General features: G+C 32.4%; 1 protein-coding gene across 1 annotated transcript in view; it reads right to left on the reverse strand.

Annotated features, from left to right (window-relative positions):
* Positions 1-20534, reverse strand: part of LOC143203554 (Krueppel-like factor 6) — a 696440-nt gene that overhangs the window by 489275 nt on the left and 186631 nt on the right. The gene's annotated exons all lie outside the window — the stretch shown is intronic.

The raw sequence follows: 20534 nt of genomic DNA on the forward strand, positions 1-20534 counted from the left end.
ATTATTGTAGACTAGCAGCAAAGCCTGACCGTCATCTCGCCGCATTCCTAACCGATTCCCGATAACGGTTCCGAGACTTTTAAACCAGCCGAAGCGGCAACGTCGCAACGAACTGCACTCTTGTACCATGAAGCGAAGCCCGTGCGAATATTTCTGCCATATCGTCATGAAAATTTTATAAGGTCGCTGATATAAGCCTGAGTAGTTGGGATGTACATTCCGCGACAAAACTTTAGCACACAACATAATTTTTTTTTTCAATACAACTATTTAATAAAAATGAATTTGTAGCTTTTAAATTCTGTGAGTAAAGACATAGTATACGTGTAAGCATTACATACAAAGAGGCAGCTATTGTTTCCTTATAGGTTCAGCGCAAAATAGTGCCACTCGAACGAACGACACAACTATAGCACAGTCAAGAAAAAAATAAAAGAACTTATTTAAGTCTTCCTTTATTTTTCACAATTTCAATCAATCTCTCTGGCACAGTTTCCATTTAACAAAATCCTCTTCATAATCGTCTTTTTAACATAATCTTCATCTAACCTTCCCCAATCATCTTGGATAGTATTTTTCAGTTGTTCAACTGTATTCAATTGATTACCATTTCAGTTCAATAGAATGTGCTAGCTTATCCTAACAATTTTGTACATTCAGCAACAAAAATATAATTCTAACCGACAACTTTTGTTGAATATTTGAATAATTTATTTGTCTTTGCTTCAAAACCTATAGCAGCCCAACACAGAACACCTCTCTACAATTTAGAATCATCTGATCTTTTCTTAAGTCATGACAGTAACACTATATCCTTCCTAGATTTTTTTGAATATCATTTTGCAGATCTTTTAAAAACTCATGATGGCTTTCCTATATCTTTTTAAAAAATAGATAGATACTGCGAAGCTGTGTCGTCAGATATACACAAAAAGAAAAAAATAGTTGAAGCGCAAAACTTCGAAAGGAAAAAGTAAAATCTATCAAGTTAAAAATATCTTAACAATATTAAGCAATAAATATAAATTTTTAGGTTCAGTAAGAATATTGATTTTATTGACAGTTCATTTAAATTATCATTGTTTATTGTAAGTTTCTAAGCCCACCAAGGAATTTATTTTGTTGTATACAACGAATGCAAACAACAAAATATATTGACAAATTCACAATTTGAAGAGATCTATGACAGTAACAATAAGTATCTAGACTTTGGAAGATTGATCAAAACATGAAACATGAAACCAGTGGGAAAAGCTCCAGAAAAGTGACCACCTAATATTTTAGGACGAAAGCCAAATAGATTTGTTAGTTTAAGTTAACATTTATTGCAACATCAATATAAACAAACATTCTGATATCCATATCGTTTCGATAGACATATCAATCGATTGAAAAAAATTATTACGACTTTAAAAATAGAACTGATAACATTTCCATGAACCTCTAAACGGTTTTAAAACCAAATAGATGTTACACACCTAGAATTTATTATTGCTACTTTATTCAAAGCATAAAGTGTAAGGATAAAACAAAAGTATTATTTTGTATAAAGATAACTTCAAACTAAAGGAGGCACGATGAAACACCGGTTAGTAATATCTATAAAAGTGTTTATGATTCAATGGAAAATAAAGTACCTCATACTAGGGATTACCTAGAACAGAAATTTTCTGAAAAAAACCTTAAAATGATCCTTGGAATGTATAAAGTAGCGATTACACATTTCTATTTTGTTTAGCTCACATTTATTATTTGCCATATTTATCTATATATTTGTTAAGATAGTGATAATGATAAACTCAGATTGTCAGTTAGGGACTTTGGTAAAGCCTTGAAGTTATGTACATTGGTATCTTATACAATCGATCAGTAAAAATCGAACAGTTTTAACAGCTACTTAATACTTAAAACTCTAGATTTTTTCTAGATCAAATTTTTATCTTTATTATTTACATTTCCGATATGCAATAGAATTGTTCTTTTATTGTTTTTGTATTATCTATGAACGCTAGTATGTGAATATAGTTCAAATAAATGTACTGGAATGATTTTCAAGAAAATGACAAAATATCATGTAAAACCATAACATTGCATACTTAAGCCTTGCGATATCTGTTAGAAAAACCGGTAATAACTTTCCGGTATACCATACGGTCCCATTATCACTTATATTTGGTGCTAAATTAAAGCCAGACTTACCTATGTTCCTTCTTATAGAAAATTGTTCCTGATTAACTATGACTTTTGGAATTGGATATATATATATATATATATATATATATATATATATATATGTATGCCAATATTATATTATATATTATTATTATAGTTACGAGACGTGTGTATTGTCAAATGGGGATAAAAGTAAGACACAAACTGCAGAAATGCAAATACCTTAGAAGAGACAGGGATGCAACAAAGATAAACAGAATAATCAATTTAAAAAAGTATTGAAAGAACGCCTAAAGAAGACAACGCAGCTGCTGAGGATACTTACAGTGTATGAAGAATACAAGACAGGTAAAGAGAATATGGGATGTAAGGATGGATGGAAAAAAATAAAAGGGCGATCTAATAGAACGTAGGATGAATGTATCAGAGAAATTATAAAAGATTTGAAATATACAATATGAAATACTAATAAACATTAGAAATACTAAAACAATTGTATCACTAGCACCATAGTATTCCAAGCATATTCAACTAATTCAACAGGAAATTCATTCACTATTCATTTATGATACTATTAATAGTTATTACCCGAAAATATTTTAAAATTAAATATCACACCTACTAGTACGTTCAGTATAGCAATCAATTGATATATCAACCATAATATATGGATCCGATGGCTATTAAAGCATCAACATCCCAGGATCATTGTGTAAAGATAATTAAATCATCAACTATTGATTTAACATTAATAGAGCGTTCCTAACCTAATAGCAATATAGCTTAACGTTAACTTTCGTCCTTCCAGCTGTATGTCAAACGCATTAAGTACCGAACAATTTCCTCGTAAAATAATAAGTAAAATCTGAGAAACTCGTAAAAATTCCTATTACTAGGACGGACGAAAAGAAAATAAATACAGCGACAGGCCTCTTTTTTCTGCGGCTTCCTTCTAGTTAGGTGCATGTGTGTCAGTGAGAACGTTTCGCGTCGGTCCGAAATGGTCACAGTATCGCGGCGCCAAGTTTGGCGAATCGAACTGGTCCGATACGATTTTCTGTCACAAAATATCAGCAAGAAATCTCGATAAACGCCGATGCTCTTATTTGGAACGTTATTATTTTAAAATGTTAACGACGTCAACTTTCGTTTCTGCAGGTGGTACGTACCTAGTCACGTCCACGTATTGTTGAACAGATACATTATAAACTTATGGTTGAAACAAGATCATTGCTAGATAAGATAGATACATATACTTTGGTTGTTGGTGATCCTATTCAAGAATCAACAAAATATGGTTTAATTATACGGGGAATTGTTAGGTAACAAAATTATCAGTCTTATCTATTGCTTTTTCAAAAAAACTAACACGCGTGTTTTATTGCCGCAAAGGGTATTACGCCATCAATTTATTGACTTCTTAGAATTGGCGGTTTTAGTCAATCAGATTTCAGTGTACTTTGAGGTCTTCACGTAATAATTATAATAAAATTAGAATATATTTATATTCTAACATGAAATCGAGCTACTGGAGGAAACCAAGACTAGAAGAGAATCTAGACGTCCCGAATTTACAACAAAATAGGAAGATAAGTTCTTTGTAATGTTGTAACGAAACCGAATAGACATTAACTGTACCTCAAATTACAGCTAGTCTAAATAAAACCGAGAGAAGCTAGTTAATCACATTACAACTCTCATAACAGATGAACTGTGTTTACTGTCTTGCTGGTCTGAGAGAATACGTAACAACTAAAAAACTGATACTCATCAAAGAAATATACCTGAATGTGTGTTAATACATATAAAAATAGGGTGGAAAAAGAAACGAAATTAGTCGTGGTGGTAGCGAGAGATTAAAATCGACGGAAAATTGAATAAAGAAAATCCTCTGAAAATACTTCAAGAAAACGCAATTCCTTCTGAAGTTCATCAAGTTGGAAAAAGTTTGTTTCTGAACAAGAAAATCACCCTAAACATGTTAGCTATTAAATCCAATATCCAATCCCTGTGCAACAATCAGATACTAAGTCAGCATAAATGAGAGATGTCAAGAACACGGAATGGTTCCAGAACAGTCTACCTTGGATACAGATAGACATTGATACGTTGCCTGGTCTTGCCTGTCGGACGAATAAACCAATATTTTTGTGGAATAAACGCCTTCTATTTAAACAAATGGGGCTTTACTTATAGTTCCTAAAATGCAAAATAGTAATACGGCTGTTAGATAATGCGGCATGCGTAAATAGTCCTGAGGCTGACTGGTGAAATAGAATATTTTTCGTCTAAATTGATAACAAGCGATGAAGTCCATTTCCTTCTCGGTGGGCAATTTAATAAACAGAACAGTCAGTTTTGGGGAACACAGAATCCTCAATTAATTCATGAAACATCATTGCATCCTCTAAAAACAACTGTATCGTGCCCCAAACATCAATGGTCCCTATTTTTTGAAAATGACCAAGGTATTACTGCTGAACGGTACCAAGACATGAAACGAAATTCTCTTATGTCTGAAATGGAAGAGTAAATACTAGAGGACATGTGATTTCAGCAAGATGGGGCCAAAGGATACACAGCTCGTTCAACAAATCAATTATTGAATGGTGTTTTTTGACGAAGACTAATTTCGCGAAGTGGCGATTTAGTATGGCCATCCAGATCTTCGTATTTAACAGCATCAGACATTTTCTTATGTTCTTTTTAAGCAAAAGTTTATGTGAATAAGCGATTCAACATCTTAAAGACAATATTCGTCATGAAACTGGAGAAATTCAGCCTCAGATGTTGCAGGATATCATGAAAAATGCCTTAAAAAGAGCTGTAAGAAAACCAAACTACTTATCTTTTCTTTGAGCAAAGTTATAGGCAATCAAAATGGTAGCGGGATGTTGTATGTTTTTGCCCCACGTTGAATATATATGGTGTAAAGTGTCTACCTCATATTCCCAAACAAAGTAATATGAAGCACTCTTCATCATATCTACATCCTGGTACATGTAAAATAATACACCAGTACATGTAAAATAATACACCAGTATACATGAATACAAAAATGTCTGAGAAGGATCCCAAGAACAAAGCAATACGTAAAATCTACCAATTCCAGTCGTCTTAATTTTAAGTAGCAAGATAACAGACGAAGTAGCCATTGGCGTTTCTCATTGGTATAATCATATATAGACAAATTAATGCCTTAAAGCACTTACTACATTGTTGGTATTTCCTGCAGACCAAATAGAATCTGGAACGCAACTAGCAGGAATAAAATATATGTCAATATACATGCTCATTATAAAAGATGTCCAGGCTCTGTGACTATGCAAATATTTACACCAACTGGTTCTTGGAACAATTATCGTACGAGGACGCATTTTTATTAATTTTAATTGCATATATATCAAAACGTTGGCAATAACCAATGGAGTGTTTAATTAAGATAAGATAACGTTATACTGCATTTGGTGTTTCTTATCTTCTATGCATGAAGTACCTTTTAGCTGGATATGTAAAGGATTTTTATGCTATACGTTAATATTTTTTCACACAGTATTTTAATGCATGTCTTATGAACATCTGATATCATAAAAATAAAAAAACAAAGTCCTTCTCGGTCAGATCATATGCAAATTCCTTGCATAAAAATAATAGTTTGTGTTCGAACAAACAAACAAGTCAATACACACAAATACAATAAACGAACCTTCCTACATGTTTACACATCTTTCAAGATGTAAGTCAATTTCAAGGCTTGGTTCGAATACTTCACCTGCAATCGTTGGTATCGTCTCCTTCCATCATGTCTTCGTTCAATTTGAAGTGCCTGTTCCTATGTCCATATCTCCCTTTATAAAAAGGTGAAACCATAAAGACTTTATTCTCTAAATGATACAGTATTTATAGTTGATGCCAATAAATCTCTAGCGCGTAATGTGAAGCTTACATGGACGCCAATTACGCTCTAGGGTGTTATATGTGCGATGGCCTTTCTAAACCTTGTATTTAGTTCGTCATTAGTAGTCATTATCTGAGGACTATAGGTGAGTAATTTACGTGCTTGGTTTCGGTTCTTCCTTTTCGATTCATATGTATTACAGAATTGCATATGGCGGAAAAAAATATCTATATGTCACGGCCCTTTCGTCCTAAAATTGGAAAACTAGATATCAAACCTGCCCTAACTTTACAATAAATATTTAGGCAATCGTATTCCAGTTTACGACTTCCGTTTGTCTGTCATAAAAAGGTTACTAAAGGCTCCGTCCAAACCTACTTCCAGAGCGGTTATTAGCGAACATGTCTTGAAAATACAAGAGGAGAAAAAAGCAAGAAACATAATGGAAAAGCAATGTAAAAATTGTTATTTACAAAAAAGAACACTATTTACGTATGCACTGCATGTCCTGGATATCCTGGTTACTGTTTAGACTGCGCAAAGATTAGTCATGAGTGACCTCTTATGATTTATCTGAATATGGTTTTCATTTATTTTGAGAGTTTTAGTGAAAATTTGTATTAGCTTATGGTCGTTCATTTATTTGTATTGACTTCTCAATTTACTTGAATAGATATTTTGTTTGTTTGTAGTAACATTTACTTAGTAATTTTTTTCTGCTGAATATTTTTCTATTTTCTTTTAGCAGTTGATTCAATCCCATTATATATATAATGTTGTTATGGTATATATAATTATATCTTCTAATCAAAAATATCTTTTGCTATTCTGTCCATCGGCAATAAAATTTGACCTCAGTGCAGATCACGGTCTGACGCGTGACACAGAAAATACATTTTAATCAAAAAATATTAAAATTTCGGCTGGACACACAAAAAATGCTATTAGGAATATTTTTGTTGTTGTTGTGTATTTATTATTGTTATAATCAGAAAAATTGTAGGCGGCTTCTAGGGTAAATATTAAATCCCAGATCGGCAGTATTTCAGTATTTATAATAACAGTATTTTGTTGTAGTAATTTTTATTGAACTAAACAACACTACCTGCTTCACACACCTGAAAAAATTAAATATATTGAGATTAACATGATCGATTAATTATATTGAGAATACAGGCGATCTTTCAACAAAACGCACTTCCTCTTGGCGATTCTAATAGACGAAAACAACAACATCGCGATAAACTACAACTTTCAAAGTTCGTTGAACACAAAAAACCAAACCAAGACCGTATTGGCAAATAAATTAATAGTATTAACTAATTCTCGAAATGTTACCGGTATAGTACGGTACAGCGGCCCAGCAATGGATTTGCCACAGATGCAAAAGGAACAAGACGAAGCGGACCCGGGGCTTTCGAGGTCGTGCCTGGTCGATTTCTTCTCTTGCAACGTTATCTATCGTTCGATGTCGTCCGCGGACGTGATACAATCTTTAATTCACACCAGCGCGTTCGAAATATCGCTAGTTTTTTTCGAGTTTTATTAGTGAAATAGTTGAATCAGCAGTAGGTCATCTCTGACCGCACGTACTGCACAGATATATTTTGCAATAGTAGCGTTTTTTTATTTTATATTAATACACTTTATTTAAATGAACTGTACGCCATGAACTGTATATATATTCTGATTAATTTACTTTTCATACAGATGTTCCTCGATATTACCAAACGAATAATTAAAAATGGAAAGAACATTAAACATTATATATATGGTATTTAATGATAAATGATATACCTCTATAAAAATATCTTTTTTGAAAGGCGTTTTTGACAAATCACGTTGAGGTATGGCAAAGAAGCGATGGAAATAAGGTGGACGATTTCTGCAATAAAATGGTTGGCATTTTATCTGAGAGGACAGAATATTTTGTTGACAGAGCTTAGAGATGAGTGTTAGTATACCACATATTGTAAAATTTTATTGATTGAAATGATTACTGGTATTTTATTTACACATAAATTGTGAGATCCTTTTGATCCACTATAAATCCTAATTTTTATTATTTAATCCAAAGAAACTCGCTCGAAACTATCAGTGAACAATCAAGTTAAATAAAAGAACAACTTGCAGTAGCATTAGAATATATCGAAATAGCATAAAAATAAGTTTAGTGACTATACTTTAGTATAAAATGCAAAAAAAAAACAGAAACCATGCAAGAAAACCAAGGTTTGGTGTGCACTGACAGACATATTGTTACGAACTACTAGAACAAGAGATTATAAAAAAAACAATAACATTAAACGAATCACTCTGAAGTAAATATGCCCTGAATATATCGAAATATAAGGCAAGATATTTTAGTAGGGTAATACCTGGACGAACTGAGAGCACATTGGTGGGAATTAGATGAAACAATTTAGTTGGGTCTGGACGCCATTTTTTAAAAATTATTTAATTAATACATAGCTACTAGTCGTTTCCATCTAACCTGCAATTTGTCTATAGTGACCACAGACTCAGGTGAAATAATGTTTATACATGTCACTCTCATTTTGTCACTCTATTTTTTAACATATGCACCTTACTACACAACGCAAGATCAGATGGTTTGATTCGTTTGAATCTGTGTCCTGTTCTGGTGGTGCCCAAAAGCTACAATATTTCAATATTCTCATGAGAATGGAGAATGGAAATGACAATGGAGTCTTTTCTCATGCCCCCTTGCAATTCTCTTGTTTTCTTGACTCGCTGAGGGTATCTGAAGGTCTCGATGGAGGTAATCAGTCCTATAGTATTTGGGCGCAACCACAATACCTCTCAGGACTTTGTTCTGAAAAATTTGTATTTTATTAATGTTACTCTTTGCAGAACATCCCCATAATTGAACTTCGTATATCAATATAGGTTCAGTATTTGCTTATATAATAGCAATTTATTATGTATTGGTATTGATAGGATTATGTAGATTTTCTTCCAATTAGCCAGTACATTTTCCTATATTTCAATTCCAGTTCTTTTCTGTTCTTCTTTATATGTACCTTCCGGCGAAATTTTGCATCAAGATTCATTCCGAGATATTTAGCGTTGCTATATGGAATGATAGCATTATTTAATATTATTTGTGTTTGTACGGTCTGTTTATAGGTGAACTGCACATGTACACATCAGTAGGGAATATCTGAGTTTCAGTGTTGGTTCCAATGGTCAGGACACACTTATCACTGACAGTGATAACACATGGCACAAAGCTCTTCTATATTTTCCTAGCAAGCAATCAATTACCATCGTAAGACGATTCTAAATGATTACAACGACTACAGCTTCAGCTACAACTGTGAGGATATGTTATCTGTTTTGATGGCCTGAGAGAATGCCATAAGAGAAATAAACTGTTTTCAACCATGTAAAAACTGGACGCAAAAGAATGACAATATATCCCAATGATAGATAAAACCAAATTTTAGATACTTCTACGAGCAAAAACTAAACGAAAAAAGTTTGCAAATAATGAAATGGCCATTACAATCATCCTATCCCAGAGTGGGAATGGAACTTAATAGAAAAGTGAAAAATCCTATCGAATCTAGCACATTTGTGAGAACAGTTACAAAGTGAATAGAAGGCATTATACTTCGAGTACTGAATATGTAAATAAGTAATTAAAGTAAGGGTAATCAATTTTTATGAAAAACTATGAATGAAAAAACTTAATCTAATGGTGAGTACAGAGTTGAACGAATCGAACGTTCGGGGTCTGCGCGAAGATTCGGCGAAGATCTCTCCGTTTGCGGTGATCGAAATCAATTCGTGGGCCGCTCGGTTCTTCTCGAAAAGCTTCGGTTTCCAAAAATCATTTGACGGTTTTCATAGTATCGAATTATTGTATGTATGGCCGGTAACATAATAAACAAAGTTATGATAAGGAAGAAAATACGAATAATACTGAAATTCAACACGTTTGAAGTTTAAGGTAAGAATATAACATAAAACTCTTATGTTTATACGGATTTAGTATTCTATTTATAGATTCTCAAAGGGATTTCAAACATTTACAATTCTGTAACGAAGATATATTTAGTCCCAAGAGAAAATAATGTATATATGTAAATTTCACTATGAGGTCGACCCAATAAAACCTTAAATTAAGAATATTGCCTTTATTTGGTGGCACAAAATGTATAAATGGAGTCATCAGACAATTCACCTAACAATGATAGCGACAGAAATTATATAAACAGGTATGAATTTGTATTTACTGCATGATGTATTTTGTATGTATTTTATTACTATTTTGAAGGTGAAGTGGAAAAATAGTATGAAAAAATAAAAGCTGACAAGAGCAAGATGATTTGGATGGAAGAGACACAGTCCTTAAAAGAGGATATTATGCTAGTGTCTTTTCAAATTATAAAATAATATATAAACTTGCTAATAAACAAGCACATTTGAGACATGTCTTGGAAAAAATAAAGGAGTAACACGTTGAAACGTGTTGGTGATATATCTGCTGTCTAAAGAATAACATAGGTAAGTGACTCTTTTCTCTAAAACTACAGTCTTTAATGAGTTTTACATTATATTTTAGGTCGAAGATATAGTTCTTTTTGGAAAGAAGCTAAGAAGACATTGTTGAGTATAGTGCGTTTAATGGGTGGTTATTTTTACATGTTGATGTGTTCGTCAGATTCTAAAATGTTTGCATTGTTCTATGAATTAAATTAGTTGTCAAACATAATATTTTCATGTTGTTAATAATTATTTTATAAGAGATTATTATTAAACATATTTTCTCTCACCAGTTGTGAAATACTTTTTCCATATTATTTCAAAAATTTTGTACTATCGAGAGTACCAATAAATGAACTCCCTTCAATGAAAGATAAGAAAAACAATTCATAATTTCGACACCTTATTTTGTAACTATTTGAAGAATAGAAATCAAAGTTAAATATTATTTCAGATATCATAAGATTCCTGCAAGTAAAATATAAATATTTTAATTTTTCTTGCTTTTTATGAGGTTTTTATATAATCATATGTATTATTATTAATCATTAATAGATATAAAACATATATTTGTCATCCAAAGACATCTTTATAGTAATAATTAAATTATAAGGAAAAACAAGGTTATTTTCTCGAAGCCAAAACATATGTCATTCATAATCCCGCCAATTTTTCCCAGGTTCGTTCAAATTTATTGGCCAGATCCGAGGCACATGGAACTGCATTCTATTCGTCGCCAAGCGCTGAAAGTCATTGTGGCGAACACTAGAACTAAACAAAGCATGTGCACTACGACTTTGAACCAATTTTGAAACCTGTTCATCACGAACGTTCGCCGACTTCAGTTCTGCTCATGAGCATTTTCGATTTCCCCACGAAATTCGCCCCGAATGCTCAGGTCTGTACCCACCATAAGGTGTGATTGACATTTGAATGCAAAACAAATCATAAATTTTGTCCGCTTTATTGTCTTGTTGTCAATTGTCATCAATATAAAACTATCATAATAATAATGTTATAGACAAGGTAAGATAATAAGAAAAGGAAATGTAGAAACTATGAAGGAATAATAACAAAAGCGAGTAAAAAATCAACAAGGCAATATAAATCATATTAAGGGCATACATCTGGACGATATAATAAATTATATCAAAAACATGTAACGAGTCGAACATTACAAAACTGCCGTAAGACGATAACGAAAACAAATCGAGACCGTCTAGCGTTTCGATCACCGTTAATTCGACGATATATCGGCGAGCGACGGGGTTTTGTTCGTTTTCTGGTCGTGCAGCGGCAACGAACCTGCCATAAAAATTACGGTGCATAATAACCGCCTGTTTATGATTGAGGCGCAGAAATCGAATGACTCATTACCCCTGCCAAGGTTATTACAGTTAAAATAGCTGACATACCTTTATTTATATTATTGGAATGCGATCGAAACAACTACGATTATTAAATTGTTTATCAAATGTTTCGCCGTTGAGTGATATCGTATATGGGACCTTACCTATGCCGTTTCGGATTACGTTCTCTGTATCAACATCACCTGCTGCTAAAACCATTAAACAACGATGTGTTTATTCGAACTTTCCGCACGTAAATACAGAGAATTTCAGTACAAGGGAGCTAAATCTGATCAATAAGATTATACTTCATAAACTAAATAATATAATATAAAATAACTACTAATATATGTGCCATTATGGAAAAAGATTTCCAGAAATACTACAATATACTGTGGCGACCTTGAGGCATGTCGAATTTTACATCGTGGAATAACGGTCTACAAAATACCCAGAAATATAATCCCAGATGTTGAACACGGGCGGGGTGCCAGCAACGCCAACTAGAACTCGGTAACGAATAGCTGGCAACCCCGAGACGTTTATCTGGGATGTTATTGAAGGGTATTTCCATTCATTCAGTGCTCAACCATCGGTTGGTTTAGACGTGCCACCATCGACTGCCCAAACCTCGTCAACAGGTAACACCGCTGCCATCCGTTTTATCTAATTGTATTTTTCACGTTTTTTATATAGCCTATAAATAACGGTCACTTAATGTAACACCACTGTTTCATTTCGTTTTACCTCCATTCACCGAGCCACATCATTTACCCTAAAATACTATACAAGTGGCAATCAACAAAATCAACAAATGGACTGGAGACTGGAAAATACGTTTTGCAGTGAAAAAACAGAAACTTAATATTACTAAAGCTGATGCTCAATTCCTCAAGCAGAATCAACGAACATACTTCGACAATCTTCTCTATCGTAGGTTAAAGCAAAAACAACACGTTATACATAAAGCTGAACACATCAGGCTCAAAATTAAATAACCGTACTGGTTAGATGTCAGATATTTCCAAATTGACCTAAAATCCAAAAGATTCATTTATCTATCAATATTAAAGACAACAAAGGTTTACGGGGTGTACATATGGGGTTCGCTATAAAACATGAAAGCTACTAAATCATCATTGGAACATGGAAGCAATGCATCTAATAGACAATTAACAACAAATCAAAACTGAAGAATCAAGAAAGATGAGAAGCGAGACAAAAAATAGGAATTAGTATAAAGTTATACAATGTTTCGCCGTATTCAATCAACTTTTAATGTGGGAAATACATACTGATGTACTTATCCCGCTCGTCTTGCTTGTCATGTGTAATTAAGATGGTATTATACTAAGCATATCTAATGGAGCGACACAATTATGAAATAACAACGAATCGTTGAAAATTACAATAAACTATTCAATGAACCTTCGGTTTCTTTCAAATACATTTCTTTTAGCCACTGTTACATTACATTTAATAAAGGTTATTTTGTTCTCTTCTATTATTTTTTATTGACATACTATAATTGCAATAAAAAAGAAAAAAAAGGGCCAATATGATATTTTATGACTATGAAGACCGTTAAAATAACACCTAAAACATCCTCTTGAAAATACATATTGAACTTGAACCCAATATATGTTTGACTATTTTAACACACAATAACAAACAATAATAATATTTAGATGTACGGTTCCAGTAATGCGCTGACCCTGATTAAAATAAAAACTATTATCTCGATGGTTCGCTATTAATTATAAGCATTTCTGTGACGAATAAACAATGATACGCCGCTTTGTACAGTTCAATAAAAATCCTGATATATGCAAAGCACTATCTCGAACAGGATGCGGCCATCCAGCGAACGTGTCACCATGCTCTTCCTGTTAACTCGTGGTAAGCTGCTGTGGCTGTCTCATCTCACTGTCGCATGCACCACTCAAAACGTAAAGTATCGAGATCAGTTTATTCAATTAACTTGTCTTGTGACTCATGGAAATCCCATTAACTTCAAAAAATCTGTATTAATAGTTTATATAACAGAACTTGAAATTTATGATGCTGCATGATGCATCCGAACTGTTTTTTAAAACGCACATTCACTAAAACTATTTAAAAAATGTGAATAAAAGTATCAATTACAATTTCAAACTAGCAGGAGTTGATAATAGACATAAAGTTTCGAAAAACTAAAATCTTGGTAGTAGAAAAGCATATGTTATATCGAAAAATACACAAAAATCAGATGAATAGTCGTTTGTATTGAAAAATCCTTGGTTTACAATCAATAAAACATAATGATACCAAAAAATGTTTAATGTTAATAACTTGAAGGAACAATATTAATCCAAGATCATCATGAAGACAGATATTTCCAGTTTTTTTTAATATGTATTCCGGAATGAGCCAAAATCAAATTAAGAAATATCCCTATGATAAACTTTTTAAACCCATATTGTATTTATGGAATGTACAAAAAATTACTATATATAAGAACGTTGTTTAAAAATATAGAGTAGGATGCATTGTTACTTAGAGGTTATGAAAACTAGTATTAAGAAGATTTATGAAAAACAAATTAAAACATTCTGAAAATTATACCAAATAATAAGCAGCCTTCCACAACCTAAAAGATATAGAACGGTATGTTTGAAAATGAATGTAAATAGTAAAACTACAAAAAGCAGTAAAACACCGCAGTATGTGACAAGAATGCAGCTGAGTTAATTAGAAAAAATAATATTTTCGACTGAGTAGACGAAAAAACAACCATCAGTGAATTCATTATTATGACAATTACCGAATTAGAACAACAGGTATGAGCAAATATTATAAATAAATATAAATTGAAATTTCTAGAATATTTAAATACTAGCGACCCGCCCCGGCTTCGCACGGGTGCAATGCTGATACTAAATTAAATACACTACAGAAAAAATATGAACGTTGTATATAAAAACATAGCGGCCCGCTCCGACTTTGCACGGGCATAAAATATATATGCCTATGTCACTCAATGAAAACATGATTAAAATCGATCCAGTATTTTTGGTTCATTCATTACTGCCCTTGGCCTGCACGCATTAAATTTGGAGTAAAACAATTCCTCTTCCCCTATACTTACTATGAAGATTTCCTGCTATCTTTGGAATATCTAAATTCATACAATTTTTATTACATTACACATTTTTAAACGCAAATTTTAAATTTGTAATATCTCCGAAAATATTTGTTTAATTTACATGCTGTAAGGAACCATATTGATCTATATTAATTGCACACTGTATTTAAGGTACTTAATTCGATAAGGATTAATGCCGTATTGCTTAAAATAGCTTCGTAAATAAGCCATTTTCTCACGTAAAAAGTAAACAATAAAAATGGTTAATGTGGGTTATCCCTAAAAGATAAACATATACCATCGCGGACTTTTTTGTAGACCTTTTTATGGTGTACAATACTGTAGTACATTAATTTGATCTAACTCGTAGGGTTAGGCAGCGTTTTTGCTAATTGCTAAATAAGCCTAAAAAATAGGTTAATTTACGACATCACGTTAGAAACCTCTAAAATTAGCAATGTTGCCTTAGTATATTATGCATGTATTATACATATAAACCTTCCTCTTGAATCACTCTATCTATTGAAAAAAACTGCATCAAAATCCGTTGCGTAGTTTTAAAGATTTAAGCGCACATAGGGATATAGGGACAGAAAAGGCGACTTTGTTTTATACTATGTAGTGATTTAAAAATATAACAGTCGAAGTAAGGTTTTATTCATAATTTCTAAATAAAATTCAACATCTTGTCAAAAAAGCTATCTTTTAATATATATACCTTTATTTATATACCCTTTAATTCATGTTTGGAAAGACTATAGTAAAAAAGTTCAACTAATTCTACATTTTGCTATTCTCATTAATTAGCATAATTTCGAATTAACATTAGAATATTAACATATTTAATTGTGCTAATCACGGACGATCAGTAGTTTGAAGAAACCGATCATCTCCATAATTTTATTGAATGAATACAAAGTACTTAACATTATTCTAACAAATATATTATCAAAACTAGTTCAATCGATTTGTTTAATTAATTTTTACTAGAATAATTTTCGAACGAAAACACATTTCACAATGTGTGTAAAGATAAAAGCGATTTTTATTGTATAATCAAGATGATAATTTATTATAATCATTTTTAAACTCATCATATCATAAAAAAGGGTTAAGTGTTCATAGACATTAGTAATTCCAATGAATAAAACCTTCGAACAAGATAATAACTGATTAAAAATTATATTTATCCAATGCACGATGCACGTACGATCTACTGACAGCGTACTTTTCATTAGCGAGTATTTCCATTGCGTTACTTCTTGGTTTAAGCGACACCAAACATCGTCTGGCAACATCGCTATCGGCAAATAAACGAATTTCAACATCCGAAGATAACCGAGTGGAATTTTATCGGTAATCCATGGGTTATTTTATTTCGTTTTCGATAATATCAAGTAGAAAGGACGGATACTGATTGGAGAAGGTTGCGAAAAACTACCACACTATTAACACACATATTTTTGGCATGACATAACATACTTAAAACCACACATGAACATGAAACATATTGTGCATTCTAAGTATATTTATTAGTCGAGACCACATTCTGTTGTCACGATGCAATTTTGTTTATTTTTGCGGCTTTTCAGCTTTCCAACGGCTGACGTCTGACCTTTTAAAATGCCACATGGTTTGGAGTTGGAAGTATAACAAAAAAGGCAATAAAATGAATACCGACGGGACAGCGAAAGCATGCATTCACTCTTTACTTACGCGATGGGTATACGGTTTCGAAACAACTGAAGAGGGACCTGAACCTTACCTGAAACAAAAAAGAATCGTTAATATAAATATCAGAAAAAGCAAAACATTGTGACAGGAAATCAAGAACAATCTTAAAAATCAGATCTAAAATCTTCTAAAAATCAGAAATAAACCAGGAAAGAGTTACACCTACAAATCCTGTCTATATATCTATTTAAGGGATAAGAGAAGGGGGTTACGAAATATGGAAGACAGGAGCAAAAATAAAGTAGAAAGAAGGACAAAAGCTATTTATTCTCGCTAAAATTAGACAATTAATCACGAAAAAATAATGTTAATTAACAATTATAGTCCCTCAGCTGATAATGATAACATAAATATATGTATGTTGTGTTTTTTTGTCCGTTATAAAGATAAATACATAAATAATAGGTAACATATTATTAAGAAAAGGTAGATAAAAAAATCACTAAAAGGATGGTATTACTTGAAAGTAAATTAAAAAACATAAATAAATGTATATTCAAAAAATATATCTTCAAACATTACTCCATTTTAAATATAAGAATTATTATTTAAGGCTTATTATTTAACAAACCTCATCTACTATCTCCTTGATACTGCAGTAATAAGAAGTACATATTTTTAGAATTATCTGAATTATTAAGCATAAACAAATAATAAAACAAATTAAACAAAAAAGTTATTGAGAATGTCAAATCAAACTCATTAAAATTCCTCCACATCATCCTACATATAAATAGTCTGTTTGTCAACAAATATATATTTCCGAGTAAATAGAAATCACTCAGTACTAATTTAAAATCATTGGGTTTTGGTAAATTAAAGTCAGAGTTACAAGGAAAGATTTTATGAAGATTCTAGCTAGTCCTTAATAAATTTAGTCCCATTTTTACAGCATATCAGAAGAAAGCCCTTGTAAATCCAGTTAATAGATTTAATTAAATTTTTACACTTAATTCATTAAATAAGATTAGACAAATGTTTGGTTTTCGACAAAAGCTATATTCACAGCAAAAACATGTTAATTTTTTAAATAAATACACCTAAGCACTTTCAAATATAGCCATGTTATTGGATAAAAGATACCTGTCTGTCTACAGCAATAGACAAACTACAAATGGGGTCAACAAAATTCACAAATGGACAAAGTACTGGACAATACAGCTTACAGCTTAACTGCTCGAAAACCGTGTCAATTTTGGATTACGGCGAAATAATTATAAATTACATAATGATGGATACCCAATTCCTCAAGCCGAATCATAGAAATACCTCGGCATGCATCCGGATGGTAGGTTAAATTGGGAACGTCCCATAAGACAAAAAGCTGACCAGATCAATCTCAAAATCAAAGAACTACTTAATGGGAAGATACGCCCAACTTGATTTAAAGATAATGGTTTCATAGTCAACTGTAATGCCTATATGAACTTCTGAAAAGCTATTACGGGGTTGCGCTAAGACATCAAACTAACATAATTAAATACAAAAGTTTTAAATCACTACATAGTATAAAACAAAGTCGCCTTTTCTGTCCCTATATCCCTATGTGCGCTTAAATCTTTAAAACCACGCAACGGATTTTGATGCGGTTTTTTTCAATAGATAGAGTGATTCAAGAGGAAGGTTTACATGTATAATACATGCATAATATACTAAGGCAACATTGCTAATTTTAGAGGTTTCTAACGTGATGTCGTAAATTAACCTATATTTTTAGGCTTATTTAGCAATTAGCAAAAACGCTGCCTAACCCTACGAGTTAGATCAAATTAATGTACTACGGTATTGTACACCATAAAAAGGTCTACAAAAAAGTCCGCGATGGTATATGTTTATCTTCTAGGGATAACCCACATTAACCATTTTTATTGTTTACATTTTACGTGAGAAAATGGCTTATTTACGAAGCTATTTTAAGCAATACGGCATTAATGCTTATCGAATTAAGTACCTTAAATACAGTGTGCAATTAATATAGATCAATATGGTTCCTTACAGCACGTAAATTAAACAAATATTTTCGGAGATATTACAAATTTAAAATTTGCGTTTAAAAATGTGTAATGTAATAAAAATTGTATGAATTTAGATATTGCAAAGATAGTAGGAAATCTTCATAGTAAGTATAGGGGAAGAGGAATTGTTTTACTCCAAATTTAATGCGTGCAGGCCAAGGGCAGTAATGAATGAACCAAAAATACTGGATCGACTTTAATCATGTTTTCATTGAGTGACATAGGCATATATATTTTATGCCCGTGCAAAGTCGGAGCGGGCCGCTATATTTTTATATACAACGTTCATATTTTTTCTGTAGTGTATTTAATTTAGTATCAGCATTGCACCCATGCGAAGCCGGGGCGGGTCGCTAATGTAATATAATATAATTTAAATATTACGAGAAGTAAACAACAAAAGATATTTTCGATCAAACGACGCGTGAATTTCAAAACTGATGATGTACTGTCAATTTCCTTGTTTTCCGTTGAAATAACAACATCGAACAAACGTTCTTGCAATACTCGTGGCGACGTTAATGATCCAACATCAACCGCTAGTCGTCGCAAATGAAAGAGGCGAGAAAAATCGTTTGTGTTCGGTTTGGTGCGAAATTCCCAATTATTAAAAACGAAAACAAGCGCGCGTCTCGCTCCAGACGTTAATAAAATCCAATGGACGTGCTGCGTGGCATTATTGGATTCCTGGGGTATTGGGTTTGCTGGAGCGTATAGTTCGTTCGCTGCCGGCCGATTTCCGCTAAAAATATTAGAAGCTTTTCGTGGCATTAAATAATAATTGATTGTACTGGGCGATACAATAATTTCCGACCTTAACCGAACAGGAATCGTTACGACTTGAACAACTTTCATCATCACTACATAGTATAAAACAAAGTCGCCTTTTCTGTCCCTATATCCCTATGTGCGCTTAAATCTTTAAAACTACGCAACGGATTTTGATGCGGTTTTTTTCAATAGATAGAGTGATTCAAGAGGAAGGTTTATATGTATAATACATGCATAATATACTAAGGCAACATTGCTAATTTTAGAGGTTTCTAACGTGATGTCGTAAATTAACCTATTTTTTTAGGCTTATTTAGCAATTAGCAAAAACGCTGCCTAACCCTACGAGTTAGATCAAATTAATGTACTGCGGTATTGTACACCATAAAAAGGTCTACAAAAAAGTCCGCGATGGTATATGTTTATCTTTTAGGGATAACCCACATTAACCATTTTTATTGTTTACTTTTTACGTGAGAAAATGGCTTATTTACGAAGCTATTTTAAGCAATACGGCATTAATCCTTATCGAATTAAGTACCTTAAATTCAGTGTGCAATTAATATAGATCAATATGGTTCCTCACAGCATGTAAATTAAACAAATATTTTCGGAGATATTACAAATTTAAAATTTGCGTTTAAAAATGTGTAATGTAATAACAATTGTATGAATTTAGATATTGCAAAGATAGTAGGAAATCTTCATAGTAAGTATAGGGGAAGAGGAATTGTTTTACTCCAAATTTAATGCGTGCAGGCCAAGGGCAGTAATGAATGAACCAAAAATACTGGATCGACTTTAATCATGTTTTCATTGAGTGACATAGGCATATATATTTTATGCCCGTGCAAAGTCGGAGCGGGCCGCTATGTTTTTATATACAACGTTCATATTATTTCTGTAGTGTATTTAATTTAGTATCAGCATTGCACCCATGCGAAGCCGGGGCGGGTCGC

This window comes from Rhynchophorus ferrugineus, unplaced genomic scaffold, assembly GCF_030347505.1.
Source record: "Rhynchophorus ferrugineus isolate W39M unplaced genomic scaffold, kcgeb_rfMv2 rfM10, whole genome shotgun sequence".
Lineage (NCBI taxonomy): Eukaryota > Metazoa > Arthropoda > Insecta > Coleoptera > Curculionidae > Rhynchophorus > Rhynchophorus ferrugineus.